Below are 11946 nucleotides of genomic sequence, written 5' to 3'. Positions count from 1 at the left end.
TGTTGCAAACATCTTGGTGCCAGAATCTTGTTTTTCCTGCAGCTGGCCAGGAGGGTATGGTTGCAATGTTTCTAGAAACCTCTAAGGAGACAAATATTATTCTAGGTTCTACAACTTTTTTATCTGTATACCAATGAAAGTGTTATACATTTAAAAGTCAGAACCTTGAAAATGGGCTATCTTGTATACTTCAGGTTATAGACAATGTTCATTTACAAAAGGTGCAGAGCTAGCATGGCTAGCATGGCTAAGCATAGGTAACAGAGCTCAAGGGATCGATCCAACATGGAGTCAGGTTTGCACTTTTCTGTTATATTTAGAAGTGGAATGTTACAGAAATTGGAGTCAAAATTGGTTACAGTTTGTTCTCAGGTGGGTGCTTCCTCAGTGAGTTACAGAGAGCCCACTGTACTATGACATTTTATGTAAGGAATTGAGGATTTAAGGATTTTATTATTCATGGGTGTCCTGGAACCAACCCTCTGCAGATACCAAAGGATGACTCTAGAAGGTTGACTGAAAAGACTGAGAAGGGCACATTTGAGGATGTAAAGTAATGTTCAAAATTCTTCAAGCCAGGCTTCAACAGTATGTGAATCATGAAATTCCAGATGTTCAAGCTGGTTTTAGAAAAGGCAGAGGAACCAGAGATCAAATTGCCAACATCCACTGGATAATGGAAAAAGCAAGAGAGTTCCAGAAAAACATCTATTTCTGCTTTACTGACTATGCCAAAGCCTTTGACTGTGTGGATCACAATAAACTGTGGAAAATTCTGAAAGAGATGGCAATACCAGACCACCTAACCTGCCTCTTGAGAAATCTGTATGCAGGTCAGGAAGCAACAGTTAGAACCGGACATGGAACAAGAGACTGGTTCCAAATAGGAAAAGGAGTAGGTCAAGGCTGTATATTATCACCCTGCTTATTTAACTTATATGCAGAGTAAATCACGAGAAACAATGGGCTGAAGGAAGCACAAGCTGGAATCAAGATTGCTGGGAAAAATATCAATAACCTCAGATATGCAGATGACACCACCCTTATGGCAGAAAGTGAAGAAGAACTAAAGAGCCTCTTGATGAAAGTGAAAGAGGAGAGTGAAAAAGTTGGCTTAAAGCTCAACATTCAGAAAATGAATATCATGGCATCCGGTCCCATCACTTCGTGGCAAATAGATGGGGAAACAGGGGAAACAGTGTCAGACTTTATTTTTTGGGCCCCAAAATCACTGCAGATGGTGACTGCAGCCATGAAATTAAAAGACTCTTACTCCTTGGAAGGAAAGTTATGCCCAACCTAGACAGCATATTGAAAAACAGAGACATCACTTTGTCAACAAAGATCTTTCTACTCAAGGCTATGGTTTGTCCAGTAGTCATGTATGGATGTGAGTTCTGTTCAGTTTAGTTGCTCAGTCATGTCCGACTCTTTGTGACCCCATGAATGGCAGCATTTCAGGCCTCCCTGTCCATCACCAACTCCTGGAGTCTGCCCAAACTCATGTCCATTGAGTTAATGATGCCATCCAACCATCTCATCCTCTGTTGTCCCCTTCTTCTCCTACCCTCAATCCTTCCCAGCATCAGGGTCTTTTCCAATGAGTCAGCTCTTCGCATCAGATGGCCAAAGTATTGGAGTTTCAGCTTCAACATAAGTCCTTCCAATGAACAACCAGCACTGATCTATAGGATGTAACAGTTGGACTATAAGGAAAGCTGAGCACAGAAGAATTAATGCTTTTGAACTGTGGTGTTGGAAAAGACTCTTGAGAGTCCCTTGGACTGCAAGGAGATCCAACCAGTCCTGGGTGTTCATTGGAAGGACTGATGTTGAAGCTGAAACTCCAATATTTTGTCCACCTGATGTGAAGAGCTGATTCATTTGAAAAGACCCTGATGCTGGAAAATATTGAGGGAAGGAGGAGAAGGGGATGACAGAGGATGTGATGGTTGGATAGCATCACTGACTCAATGGACATGAATTTGGTTAAACTCTGAGAGTTGGTGATGGACAGAGAGGCCTGGAGTGCTGTGGTTCATGGGGTTGCAAAGAGTTGGACACTATTGAGTGACTGAACTGAACTGAACTGATATAACATGAACTCAGTTTTAAACATATTATAGAAGAGTCTGGACATCAAGGCAGAAGCCTGGATTGGAGAGATACATCTGGAAAATATGAACATGTATCTTGTGTTTAGAGTCACAAAATCATCTGTGGTTCAGTGGTGAGTGTAGAAAGGAGACAGGGAAGAGACATGAATTGAATCCTGTGTCTTGAATTCTAACATTTAGTGATAAGAGATAAGGAAGAAAAGTGAAAAGATGTAGCTAAATTTTGTCAGAAGGGTGAGGGGGAGCAGTCCATTAACATGTCTTGAAAATTAAATGAAGATATTTTTTCTGGGAGGAGAGAAAGATGGGTCATGTCAAATACTGCTAATGAGAGTAAGCACTGAATTTAGCAATGTGGAGGCCATGCCCATCTTGACAGAAACAGTTTCCCTGAACTGCTAGAGATGACTGCCTGACTAAGGGGGTTTCAAGAGAGAATATAGAAGTAAAATTAGAGGTAGTAGGTATGGACATATACTTGAAGACACTTTGCTGAAAGATAAGGAAAGGAATGGAGTGGCAACCAGAAAGAGTGAGATAAAAAGACAGCTATTTTTTTTCCTTAATATATATATTTTACTGAAGTATAGTTGACTTACAATATTTCAGGTGCACGTCAAGGTGATTCAGTTATACAAATACACATATATCATTTTTGAAATTATTTTGTCTAGTTTGTTTTCCAACTTTTCCATCTCCTTTTTTTTAAATGTTCTTTCTCAAGAACATCTCTTTTGTATACATATATGTAAGTAATATATGTATATATATTTTAGAAAACATGAATTTTTCCCCAGCTAAAAAGTTTATGACATTTTCATTCCACTTGTTGACTTAATATAAATAGAATGCTGCATTTCTAGTTAAAAAACATAGATATGCAGCAAGCAACAAAGGTTTACTGTATAGCACAGGGCTTTCCTTGTGGCTCAGCTGATAAAGAATCCGCCTGAAATGCAGGAGACCTGGGTTCGATCCCTGGGTTGGGAAGATCCCCTGGAGAAGGGAAAGGCTACATACTCCAGTCAGAGAAGGCAATGGCACCCCACTCCAGCACTCTTGCTGGAAAATTCCGTGGACGGAGGAGCCTGGTGGGCCACAGTCCATGGGGTCGCTAAGAGTTGGACACAACTGAGCGACTTCACTTTCACTTTTCACTTTCATGCATTGGAGAAGGAAATGGCAACCCACTCCAGTGTTCTTGCCTGGAGAATCCCAGGGATGGGGGAGCCTGGTGGGCTGCCGCCTATGGGGTCGCACAGAGTCGGACACGACTGAAGCGACTTAGCAGCAGCAGCAGCAACATACTCCAGTATTCTGGACAGGAGAGTTCCAGGGACTATATAGTCCATGGGATCTCAAAGAGTTGGATACAACTGAGTGACTTTCACTTTCACAAGAAACTATAGTCAATATCTTGCAATAACCTATAATGAAAAATAATTTTAAAGATGGTTATTTTTGAGAGATGGAGCAATAAAAACATATTCTTGTGCTTATCAACATTGCTATTATTCTAATATGTATAAATAAAGTGTCCCCAGTTCTCTCATAACTCATTGAACAATCCCAATAATTAACAGTGATTATTATAAATTATGTCTGATCTCTTATCCTATTTTCACATGTACATCAAATCATTTACATTTCGTCAGCCTTCTTGAATTGCAGGTTCCCAAGATATATGCAATGAAATTTTAATTAACAATCAAATTTGAGCATACTAAAAACCAAAAAAAAAAAAAAAGTTTTTGATGACAAATTGGTGTTAAACATTAAGATGAATCTGCCACTTGAATATGAGTACCAAGCTTGCACTTTCTCAAGTGTTATAATCAAATATTCCTCTAAAATAAAACTGGTGGGATTATTTTTCAAGACCAGTGCACACATATTCACATAAAATTGGGCATGACTGGACATAATAGAAGAAATTAATGAAAGGAAAATTTAAGATAGGAATCAAGACGAGAGAGATTTTAATGAGAACTACTGAATGGTACAATGATCTCCCATGAGGAAGTTCAGGCACTTCATTTTTCATGCACGATATGCATACTGCATGAAGAAGAATTTTTTGGAGGATCAAACCTTGCTGCTGATCCCAGAAAGCAGAGCATACTGACTCAATATATGAATTTAGATGCTTCTTTTTGAAATGCCCATGCCCTGCAACTTATAAGGAATGATAAAACAGTTTCGTATATATATCCACCACCCTTTAAGGAAAAAAAGATTGCTCTCTTAAATCTGTTTCATTTTCTGTCTTATACTATAGGTTGAACCACATGAAATTATTGTTTTAAAAGTAAAAAACGATTTACTCTTTACAATGTTTTTGTTTGTTTGTTTTGTTTTGTAAAATTTAACCCTCATCCATTGGTCCTTTCCAAGAGCATCCTCAAATTTTTTATATCTTCAAGAAATCTGCTGAGGTATATACTGCCAGCTGAAGAGGTGCTAATTCTATAGGTATCTTTCTAACCCTTGTTTTGGTTCCCAGTTTCTCTCATGCCTTCATCTTAACAGATACTTCAAGTCTCTTTTCTGGTGGTTGAATTGACTTCATCCCATTAAGATCTCTTGGCCTTTGTTATAAGGGTGATTACTGCACTGTCTTTTTCTTAACAGAGGTTGAATATTCTGTCTCAGAGTGGGGGAAAAAAAAAAAAAAAACAATTTAAGGCAAGTTTTTAAATTCCATCATGTCAAATTCAAAAATTAATAGCCTTAATGCCAAAATGCCTTTGGCTTTCCCTAACAATTGTGTGCGTGCTCAGTTGTGTACGACTCTTTGCGACCCCATGAACTGTAGCCCACCAGGCTCCTCTGTTCATGGGATTTTCCAGGCAAGAATATTGGAGTGAGTTGCCATCTTCTCTTCCAGGGAATGAATCTTCCTGCCCCAGGGATTGAACACACATCCCTTAGGTCTCCTGCATTGGTAGGCAGATTCTTTATACCACTAGCACCACCTGGTAAGCCCCATAAAAATAATACTTGTATAATTAATTTATTAACTATCATTAATAAATTTGCATTATTCTTAAACTAGCTAAGTATTGGGTTGGCCAAAAATTTCATTCAGAATTTTCTGTAGTTCAGTTCAGTCTCTCAGTCATGTCCAACTCTTTGTGACCCCATGGACTGTAGCATGCCAGGCTTCCATGTCCATAACCAGCTGCCACAGCAGCTCAAAGCCATGTCCATACAGTCGGTGATGCCATCCAACCATCTCATCCTCTGTCATCCCCTTCTCTCGCATTCAATCTTTCCCAGCATCAAGGTCTTTTCCAGTGAGTCAGTTCTCCACATCAGGCGGCCAAAATATTGGAGTTTCAGCTTCAGCATCAGTCCTTCCAATGAATATTCAGGATTGATTTCCTTTAGGATTGACTGGTTTGATATCCTTGCATTTCAAGGGACTCTCAAGAGTCTTCTCCAACACCACATTTCAAAAGCATCAATTTATTTGGTGCTCAGTTTTCTTTATAGTCCAACACTCACATCCATACATTACTCCTGGAAAAATCATAGCTTTGACTAGACGGACCTTTGTTGGCAAAGTAATGTCTCTGTTTTTTAATGTGCTGTCTATGTTGGTCATAGCATTTCTTCCAAGAAGCAAGTATCTTTTAATTTCATGGTTGCAGTCACCATCTGCAGTGGTTTTGGAGCCCCAAAAGGTAAAGTCTGTCACTGTTTCCATTATTTCCCCATCTATTTTCCATGAAATGATACCTGAAACAACTTTTTGGCTAACCCAATATATCAGCCTATTTTAGAACTAATAAATTCCAAGGGTAAATATTTAAGTAGCTTCTTTTTTTCTTTATTTTGGTCTGACTTATTCTAGTAAATCAAGACAGAGTGAACTTGAGTAAACGGTTTTGTTTTTTTTTTTTCCCACAACTTTAAAAATTTTCCTTTTCTCCTCTCATTTTCTTCTTCTTCTTCTTTTTTCTTAAAAGGACAAAATTAAACACACACTTCCTTTAATTTTAGGCATATATTTGGCAATACATTTGTATGTATTTTCAAAGATGTTTCAACAGATTGCAATCTTAATTCTCCAATAGAGTTTTGACTGAAAACAATGCTAAAGTAAAGTCTTATGTCCTTGGTGGGGGAGGACACTTCCTCACTATTTATGTTCCATATCATTAAGCTCCCCTGCTATGCATTAGGCAGGGTTTTTACCTTAGTTCAGGCTAGAAATAAAACAGAACGTAATGCTTAACCTGCAAAAGCTTGTTGTCAACTGAGCAAAGCTATGTGAAAAATATAATGAAGATCAAGTGAAAATATTCATCAAGAAAACTGTTTCTATCAATGGTCTGAATATTATAGAATTCCTAATAAAAATTCTAGTTACTTTTCCAACCTGTACAGAGCTGCTTGGAGGCTGGAAGTGGTGGTGAGGTCCAAGGCAGCTTCTGGAATTTCTGAACACCCCTAGTCAGTACAAGATGGATCCAGTAGTCTTGAGTTACATGGACAGTGTACCGCGGCAATTAGATGTCTCACTGCTGTATCCTCTAAGCTGACTCAATGACCATGATATTGGGTTTACCTTTGAGTACTTTGCCAACAGTCAATTTCATGACTACACTGACCATGTCTGCTTCATCAGCCCCGAAGTTACTCAGTTCATCAAGTACACTGGCAACCCAGAAGAGATGGCCATGTTTCTTGAGCCATTGGACCTCCCAAACAAGAGAGTTATATTTTTAGCTATCAGTGATAATTCCACACACGCAGCTAGGGAAGCCTACTGGAGCTTGTTGGTTTATCTGCAAGATAAAAATGGCTTTTTTTCATTATGATTCTCATGGTAGTAGTAATCATTCCATGCAAAGAAGGTAGCAGAGAAACTAGAAACTTTCTTAGGCAGAAAAGGAAATGAACTGACCTTTGTGGCAGAGAAAGCCCCTGATCAACAAAACAGCTATGACTGTGGGATGTACGTGATATGTAACACTGAGGCCTTGTGTCAGAACTTCTTTAGACAACAGCCAGGATCACTACTGCAGCTACTCACTCCTACATAAATCACAAAGAAGAGAGAAGAATGGAAATATCTCATTGCCAGACTTGTTAAAAATTAGCTGTTGAAATATAATTGATTTTTGAAGTCTCTTCTTTCTGCCTGTCCCCATGTATTGGATGGCTGCAGTCTCAGTGCCTGAGGGAACATGCCTGGGAGAGGAAAGCTTAGAATACTTACTTTATCCTCAGAGAATGTTGTCCTCTGTATTATCTTAAAGAAAAATTTTACTTTAACCCTAATTTCAGAGCAATATTAATCACCAAAACTGATTAATTCCCCTTTGGGCTCTCTTATCCATATTGGTTTATTGCAAAGGGGAAAAAATAATCTGTAAAATAAATTAAGAATATGTGAAATCTAGAAGAAATAAGAAAATCATAGAGCAACCAAAAAACTTATTGCACAGCCCACATATTTCAAGAGATCAACTGGCTAGAAGCAGAACTCAAAACCTAACTTAATTCAAATTCAAAGTATTATCAATTACTCAGTTGTGTGATACCTCTTCCATTCAACAAGCAAAGGCTTTCCCAGCTATAACATTTGCCAATACTTGATAAGGTTGGTTTTAGCCCATAGTTGCCCATCTGATTCCTGGAGCACTTTAAGAAAAGGGGAATCTTAAATAACTTTGTTGAAATAAATGTCTGTGGTAGACCTCTTGTTTTGCATCTGAAACTTACTAAAGTTGGTTTATTTTTGTAAAGGAGGAAAAAATGGCTTTTCTAAACTTGTTCACTTAATTTAAAAATGCAGACAATGTAATTTTTGAAATGCTATTCCTTCTTAGAAAAAAAAAAAAGTCTAGTTGACTTCAGGAAGTTTGTGTGTTAGTCACTCAGTTGTATCCAACACTTTGCTACTCCATGGACTGTAGCCCGCCAGGCTCCTCTGACAATGGAATTCTTCAGGGAAGAATGCTGGAGTGTGTTGCTATTTCCTTCTCCACAGGAAGCTTATGAGGGCTTTTTAAGTAATAAATACAAAGGTTACTTAGAAGTGGTTGGACATTTTTATGAATAAATGTAATATTCTAGTGCCAAGTCAAACTATTTTCACTTAAGCCCAACTGCATCAAAAATTTATAGGTGACCAACAAATTTCTATAAATGTTCTTTTCTCCATCATCTTTACTCTGGGGAGAGGAAAAAAATTATCTCTATAGTAATTAAGACTCTGGGATTCTAAAAATATACATATTCTCAGTCTTCCTACATTATCCTTAGTTCTATTCTGTTGCTTTTTGGAGTAGCAGTGAATTGTCAAAAAAAGATTCCTTTGTCCATTATCTTTGGTTCAAGGTAAACCTGTGATCCTGGATAAGTCATTTCTCTGAGTTTCATATACGCTTGTCTGTAATCTGAAAGTGTTGGTAACCTGATTTGATCATCAGTATGAGGATTAAATTCAGCTACACAGTTCAAGTATCTCATAAAGTATGTATTCAAGAGATGAATTTCATTATGAAAACTTAATCTATTGTTGAATCTCACAACTCTGAGATGAGGTCAACTTTGGGATTCATTTTGCTTCAAAGATTTACTAAGAGATGTATGGTCTACATTGTAATGGTCAGTTTCATTTTTTCATTGTTTTAAAAACCTCTGAAATCATTAAAGATTCATAGGAAGTTGCAAAAGTGTACAGATTCCAGGGAAAACAATCAGAAAAAAAGAATATAGATGTATGTATAATTGAATTGCTGTACACCTAAAACTAACATAATATTGTAAATCAACTCTTGTTCTCCAGTCGCTAAGTGTGTCTGACTCTTTGTGACCTCATGGACTGTAACATGCCAGACTCTTCTGTCCTCCAATATCTCCTGGAGATACTATTCAAACTTATGTTCATTTTGTCAATAATACCAATATGTCAATATTGAATCAATAATGCTATCAACTCTACCTCAATGAAAAAAAAAGGCATACAGTCCATTTGCCAGTCACCTAACTTCCCCAGTGGTGACAACTTACTTAACTGTCAGTTCAGTTCACTTCAGTCGCTCAGTTGTGTCTGACTCTTTGCGACCCCATGAATCGCAGCACGACGGGCCTCCCTGTCCATCACCATCTAAGTTCACTCAGACTCAACGTTCATCGAGTCCATGATGCCATCCAGCCATCTCATCCTCTGTCGTCCCCTTCTCCTCCTGCCTCCAATCCCTCCCAGCATCAGAGTCTTTTCCAATGAGTCAACTCTTCGCATGAGGTGGCCAAAGTACTGGAGCTTCAGCTTTAGCATTATTCCTTCCAAAGAAATCCCAGGGCTGGTCTCCTTCAGAATGGACTGGTTGGATCTCCTTGCAGTCCAAGGGATTCTCAAGAGTCTTCTCCAACACCACAGTTCAAAAGCATCAATTCTTCGGCGCTCAGCCTTCTTCACAGTCCAATTTTCACATCCATACATGATCACAGGAAAAACAATAGCCTTGACTAGACGGACCTTAGTCCACAAAGTAATGTCTATAGTTCAATATAAAAACCAGAAGACTGATATGAATGCAATACCATTAACTATAGACCTTATTCAGTTTTCACCATTTTTATATGAACCTTTTCTATGTGTGTGTATGTCTGATTAAATGGGGGAGTGTTCAGTTATATGCAGTGCTTTCCACTTATAAATTAGTGCAACCACTCCTAAAATCAAGGTACAGAATTGCTCCATCACCATGAAGGAACTCTTCCTGCTATCTCTTTATGTTGACAGCATTCCTACCTTCCAACGCTGGCCTTGTCCTTTTGGCAACCACTCACTTGCCTCTTGTATTTATTTCCTCTTGCTATGTAACCAATTATCACAAATGAATGAGCCTAAAGCAAAAAAATGTTTATCTTATGACTGGGTCAGAAGTCCAGGCATAGTAAGAACAACTGGTTTCCCTATTAGGATCTCACAGACTGAAACCAAGATATGGGCCATTTCAGGCTCTTATCTGGAGCCTCTGGGAGATAATTCATCAGCTTCATTCAGGTTGAATTCAGTTGTCTGCAGTTGTAAGACCAAGATTCCATTCCCTTGCTAGCTGGAAGGTCTAGCTATTGGTCTGATGTTTCCCTTAGTTTGTAAAGTCTGCTCACATCTCTTGGCTCACAGCCCTGCCCATCTCAGAAGCCAATAATAGTGCATAGAATTTTTCTTGTCTTTTGGGTTTTTATAATTTCATCTTCTGCTTCTCTTTTTAAGGTCTCGTATGATTATATCTATGTAGTATGTGCCTGCTCAGTTGTGTCTAACTCTTTGCAACCCCAGGAACTGTAGCCTGTCAGTATCCTCTGTCTGTGGGATTTCCCAGGCAAGTATTCTGGAGTAGGCTGTTGTTTCCTCCTCCAGAGGTTCTTCCTGACCCAAGGATCAGACCCACATCTCCTGTGTCTCTGCACTGCAGGTGGATTCTTTACCTACTGAGCCATCAAGGAAGCCGCAAGTGACACTAGAGGACAGGGATGATGAGGGTTAATATTTGTCTGCCAAAAATCTCCACTTTTTGTTTGTTGATAAGTTTGTTATACTCGTGTTTGTCTGTGTCTAAGTATCTGTGTGTGTGTGTGTGTTTGGCTTCCACGAAGATCAATTGATTCACAAAATGTTAAACTTCAAATGACAAATCCTTAGCCCTAACTTCTTCTGTCCTAGACTTAACAAAAATGTCTAACAGAAGGTCTGCTTATATTTATAATGGAATCATTTTTGTTCTTTCTATATAGTAACAAGGCAGTGTTTTATTTTATTTATTAAATTTATTTTGTAAATATACTGTAATTTGTTGCTAGGCTCTGTGAGATATACCTCAGGGAGAAATAGGCACTTTTATTCATAATAGTGCCAACAGTGAAATTATCTCCTGTTCTTTTAAAATGGTATTAATCTTAGTCTCCAGGATGGCTTGTTGGTAGAAAGGATAATGGGCATAAAATTGGATTGAAATTTTAAAAGAAAGTCTGCTTTAAAATAATACTGGAGATTAAACATCTTTTTTTTTTTTTTTTTGCAGTAGAAATGAATACCAAAACCATGGCCAAATTGTGTCTCCCACACATGACCAGCAAGGTAGTTGTGCCTTTCTCATGCCTCTGCTTTACAGTAAGGAGAACCTAAATATTTAATGAACAAGAAAGACTAGTTGGTAAATGATATTTCTTAACTGATTAAAGTTCCAACCCTGAGCACAGCTATTGTATATTGCAACCAAATATTCAAGAACATTCACAAATGGCATGCAAGCAGATATTATAAATGGACAATATTTACAAGTATGTAGTTTTTCTAAGTTTGACAAATAGATGGTATTGTTCCTGATGGCTGTGTTTTTGGAATAGTACTTCACAAGGAAATATAATTCATCCTAGTGCTCTCCATAACTATGAGCAACACTGTGGAAAACTTCTCACTGTGAGTGGAAGCCAAAATTACATTTTCTGAAGTTAAATAGAAGCATTCTTCTCTCTGATCAAATTTTAATGAAACAATTCAGAGGAAAACCGTCATCTTACTTCAAAAATTGTTTTTACTGAAAATATAATAAATTCCAGCCTTGAGGCACAATCAGAGCTTCTCCATTTGGCTCTTCACTGCCAGCTGCATCAAATTGATGAAGACGTGCACTTCAAAACTGGCCATGAATTCAAGGTCAATTTAATGTTCACTGGGCACTGATTAAAGTGCAATTCATATGTTCTCTCAATCAATAGAATAATGGAAAGTTTGGAATGTGGCCAGAAAATGTTATTTAAGCTTCATTTTTGTCTTCCACAATTTTTAAAGTACATTTTCTAT

The 11946-nt window shown here is 38.0% G+C and overlaps 1 pseudogene; it reads left to right on the top strand.

Annotated features, from left to right (window-relative positions):
- The first annotated feature begins 6556 nt into the window (after nucleotides 1-6556).
- LOC120854117 lies at nucleotides 6557-7225 on the top strand (annotated as a pseudogene).
- The last annotated feature ends 4721 nt before the right edge of the window (nucleotides 7226-11946 follow it).

Source organism: Oryx dammah, unplaced genomic scaffold (genome assembly GCF_014754425.2).
Source record: "Oryx dammah isolate SB20612 unplaced genomic scaffold, SCBI_Odam_1.1 HiC_scaffold_27, whole genome shotgun sequence".
Classification (NCBI taxonomy): domain Eukaryota; kingdom Metazoa; phylum Chordata; class Mammalia; order Artiodactyla; family Bovidae; genus Oryx; species Oryx dammah.
The sequence above is the reverse complement of the archived record's forward strand: the minus strand, read 5'-3'. Positions and strand labels throughout refer to the sequence as shown.